The 5,000-nt window shown below is 37.6% G+C and overlaps 1 protein-coding gene across 7 annotated transcripts in view; it reads right to left on the reverse strand.

Annotated features, from left to right (window-relative positions):
• fam53b (family with sequence similarity 53 member B) overlaps nt 1–3,522 on the reverse strand; it is a 21,300-nt gene extending 17,778 nt beyond the window's left edge. For 2 of the 7 annotated variants that reach the window (XM_079594513.1, XM_079594512.1), the window contains exon 1: nt 3,235–3,391. The gene's annotated coding sequence lies outside the window, so the exon portion shown is untranslated. Of the gene's footprint in view, nt 1–3,196 lie in introns of all 7 variants that reach the window. The other 5 variants (XM_079594510.1, XM_079594509.1, XM_079594511.1 and 2 more) reach the window with 5 other exon arrangements.
• Between the last annotated feature and the right edge of the window lie 1,478 nt (nt 3,523–5,000).

Here is a 5,000-nt window from a genome sequence, read left to right on the forward strand (position 1 = left end):
ACTGATACTCCAAACTACTGAATACTCCAAACTACTGAATACTCCAAACTACTGATTCCAAACTACTGAATACTCCAAACTACTGAATACTCCAAACTACTGAATACTCCAAACTACTGAATACTTCAAACTACTGATACTCCAAACTACTGAATACTCCAAACTACTGATACTCCAAACTACTGATACTCCAAACTACTGAATACTCCAAACTACTGAATACTCCAAACTACTGAATACTCCAAACTACTGAATACTCCAAACTACTGAATACTCCAAACTACTGAATACTCCAAACTACTGATACTCCAAACTACTGAATACTCCAAACTACTGATACTCCAAACTACTGAATACTCCAAACTACTGATACTCCAAACTACTGAATACTCCAAACTACTGAATACTCCAAACTACTGATACTCCAAACTACTGAATACTCCAAACTACTGAATACTCCAAACTACTGAATACTCCAAACTACTGAATACTCCAAACTACTGAATACTCCAAACTACTGAATACTCCAAACTACTGAATACTTCAAACTACTGATACTCCAAACTACTGAATACTCCAAACTACTGATACTCCAAACTACTGATACTCCAAACTACTGAATACTCCAAACTACTGAATACTCCAAACTACTGATACTCCAAACTACTGAATACTCCAAACTACTGAATACTCCAAACTACTGAATACTCCAAACTACTGAATACTCCAAACTACTGAATACTTCAAACTACTGATACTCCAAACTACTGAATACTCCAAACTACTGATACTCCAAACTACTGAATACTCCAAACTACTGAATACTCCAAACTACTGAATACTCCAAACTACTGAATACTCCAAACTACTGAATACTTCAAACTACTGATACTCCAAACTACTGAATACTCCAAACTACTGAATACTCCAAACTACTGAATACTCCAAACTACTGAATACTCCAAACTACTGAATACTCCAAACTACTGAATACTCCAAACTACTGAATACTCCAAACTACTGAATACTCCAAACTACTGAATACTTCAAACTACTGATACTCCAAACTACTGAATACTCCAAACTACTGATACTCCAAACTACTGATACTCCAAACTACTGAATACTCCAAACTACTGAATACTCCAAACTACTGATACTCCAAACTACTGAATACTCCAAACTACTGAATACTCCAAACTACTGAATACTCCAAACTACTGATACTCCAAACTACTGAATACTCCAAACTAGAGGTCGACCGATTCATCGGTTTTGCCGATTAATCGGCACCGATTGTTGACTGGTGGAACTATCGTTATCGGCAAAAATATATACCGATAGTTTTTCCTGGTTGCGTCCATTGCTGGAGCGGCTGAGAAGCGCGCGCTGTCATTCATTACACAGTGTCAGAGCTGAGAAGGGTCTGCTGGCATGATGCAGTACAAGAGCGGCCTCTAGAGGTGTAATAAAAACTCGTGCCTCGTGTTGTTTATTTCGACACGTGATTCTGCGTGCTGCACTGAGAGCACATGCTGCGTGGAGAGCGCTGACATCAGATGCGCGTTTAAAGCATCGACAGCTCAAATGTATGTATACAGTACATTTTGTCATATCATTATAAAGTGATACATTTTTTGACTAAATGCTGCATTAGTAGAGACAGTAGGCGTTTGTTTGCCTTCGAGGCTGAGAGGACGCTAACATTAGTAGTACCTCAAGCGGTTAAAACACTGACAAACATAAACGTAAGTCCGACCCGAATGTTTAATGTCACAATTGTTACCTCTATATTTGCATTAGTTCATATCCAGCTGGTCACTTTTATGCATTAAATATGCAGATAAGTTGCATATTTAAAGCTAGAGACGTAAGCAAACTGATATGTTCATACAGCCGACAGAAACATAAACGAATCAGAAAAGCATTCGATTTCGGTTATTTATTTTTTTTCATCTTCACTTTAATACAAATTTTGTTACTTTTTTATTAATTAAGTTGGCTTGAAAAGAACAGTTAAATAGTTAAATTTTGAATGTAACTGGTTTTATTTGTTATTTAGAGTATTACTTTTTGTTTCAGTTTGAATTAATGTCTTTTATTGACTTAAATATTTATTCACATTTATATATTTATTTCATTTAGCATGTTTTCATGGTTCAATACAGTTTTTTATTTTTATAATAAAGTTCAGCACTGTTTTACTTGGAGTATTATGTTTGTTTTTATCCAGTATCAATTTTAAAAACTATCGGTTCATTAATCGGTTATCGGCAAGTATGGCCCAACCTAGCTATCGTTATCGGTAAAATCCACTATCGGTCGACCTCTACTCCAAACTACTGAATACTCCAAACTACTGAATACTCCAAACTACTGAATACTCCATACTCCAAACTACTGAATACTCCAAACTACTGAATACTCCAAACTACTGAATACTCCAAACTACTGAATACTCAAAAATGCTAGACCTACAATATCAAAATATACTTAATACTTCAATTATATTTAATACTCAAATATTGAATACTCTAAAATACAATGTCAAAATACACTTCATTCTTCAAATATATAGAATACTCTAAACTACTAAATACTCTTATAATACTGAATACTATAAAATACTGAATACTATAAAATACTGAATACACTAAAATACTGAATACTATAAAATACTGAATACTATAAAATACTGAATACTATAAAATACTGAATACTATAAAATACTGAATACTATAAAATACTACTTTCAAAATACACTTAATTATTCAATTACATAGAATACTCGTATACTGAATACTCTAGAAATACTGCAAAATAAAAATACACTTAATTCTTCAACTAACGTAAGTTACACAGAATACACTAAACTAGTGAATACTCTTAAAATACTGAATAATCGTTTTCAGCAGGTTTCTGGAGTTTATTGGAGTTTTCAGTTCTCAGTTCGAGCTGAACAGGGTTTATGCTTTAACTTTGATCGTTAGTTCGAGTTTTGAAAAGTTTATTTTTGTAATTATGATCGTTGAAAGAAACTGACTGACTTTAGTTCGGTGTTTCCCAGCGCTCGGGGAACAAAAGCTACTGACGTCCGCGAGCGCCGCGGGAAACTCTCTCGCTCACGCGCCGCGAGCCCGCGAAACATCGTGAAATACACCGCAGTTTAGTCCATCATTTCACTGTAAATACTCACGGGACAGCGAGCGGCGGGTCGGATCGGTAAATACTCACGGGGCAGCGAGCGGCGGGCCGGATCGGTAAATACGGTCCTTCAGATCATCTTCATCCCGCGGCCGCACACGCACGGAGAGCCGCGGGGGAACACGGAACCGCAGCCCAGCACAAAACACACACAAACACACTTCTACACACCTTCGACCGAGTGGGTACTGTATTAATATACACAGAAACATTAGTTACGATACCTGACGAAGGTAGACGCGGATATGATAACTATTTAATATTGAACTGAAGAAGCTGCACCCCCGCGTCTGAATGGACTCGCCCAAGCCGTCACACAATATTACTACGCGTAACAACAACAACTAATACACACACGGAAAGTTTGCCTCACCCTGTTCAATCAATCTGTTTTAATTATGAGTTCACATTACATCTTTCTAATAATAAAAAACGTATGACAGCATGATACTTTGATAAATTGGTAGTTAAAATGTCAACAGACATAATGAGATTTTACTTGATTGTACATGGATGCGTAAGGGAAAGTGTTCTTAGTGAAAGTCTTTTTAATAACATTTGGTCATGTTCATTGGTCCTGCAGTGAGACCAATGAATCCTGACACTCATGGGTTATAATAATCGGATTTTACAGTCCTGATCCCCGGTTTATCACAGCTGTACATGAGACTCTGTTGTCTTAATGGTTTTCCTGATTGATAAAGTTCCACCATCATCGTTAAGAGGCGATGATGAAGATCCAGCCTGTGTGACATCCTAGCTCGGGATCCATGTTCACTAGCCATGCTAACTACACTTTATCAATTCTTAAATCAAGAATTGAGGGCCTGGTTTCACAGACAGGGTTTAGATTAAGCCAGGATTAGACCTCAGCTCAATTAGCTTTTATAAACATGCCTTAGATAAAAAACATTACTGATGTGCATCTTGAGAAAAAACAACAGCACTGACATATTTTAAGATATGCTATATTAATAAGATATTTAGTCTGGGACTAGATTAATCCTGGTCTGTGAGACCGAAGCATTACAGCCCCTGAATATTAAAGCGAGGGATAAAACACACCGAACGGGGAAGTAGATGGTGTGGGTGTGTGTGTGTGTGTGTGTGTGAGCCTCGCTCTGTAAGTGTCACGGCCATGTATCGCTTGTAGGACTGATAATGAAGCTGGAAAACTTGAGATTCTGGAAAATTCCACACCCTGATAACTGGCTTTCAGTGTGTTGTGGAAAAAGGCTCCCTGAGACACACACACACACACTCTACAGGAACACCTGAGATTCACACACACACTCTCTACAGGAACACCTGAGATTCACACACACTCCATCTACAGGAACCCCTGAGAACTGCTGCGCTTCAGTAAGATCAACACACAGCAGTGAACACCAGATCTGATGAAGATGAGGAAGTTAGTTATGACATTAGTTTTTTCTGAACAGCAGTGTTGCTTTCGAACATCTCAAACTGGGGAAACCTGATCAAAGAAATGACTGACGGCATAATGTTGTTCGGAGACTTTGATTTATCGCACAGATCAACAGCTGATAGTACAGCCAATGTAACAGAGTTCATACATTATAGGGTTAGAGTTATACAGGTGTAGTTTTCTACAGAATAAATACATCATGCACATTACAAACACTGATAATATTAGAATTTCCCTGAGTTAGTCAAACATCGTAAAAGTCCCATAAAAAGGACAGAATCACATTCATTTCACACAGAAGTCTGCAAGTGTAACGCAGCTGTGTGTGTGCGGGTGTGTGTGTGTCTGTCAGTCGTGGCTGATGTCA

This window comes from Phoxinus phoxinus (assembly GCF_949152265.1).
Source record: "Phoxinus phoxinus genome assembly, chromosome: 21".
Taxonomy (NCBI): Eukaryota; Metazoa; Chordata; class Actinopteri; order Cypriniformes; family Leuciscidae; genus Phoxinus; species Phoxinus phoxinus.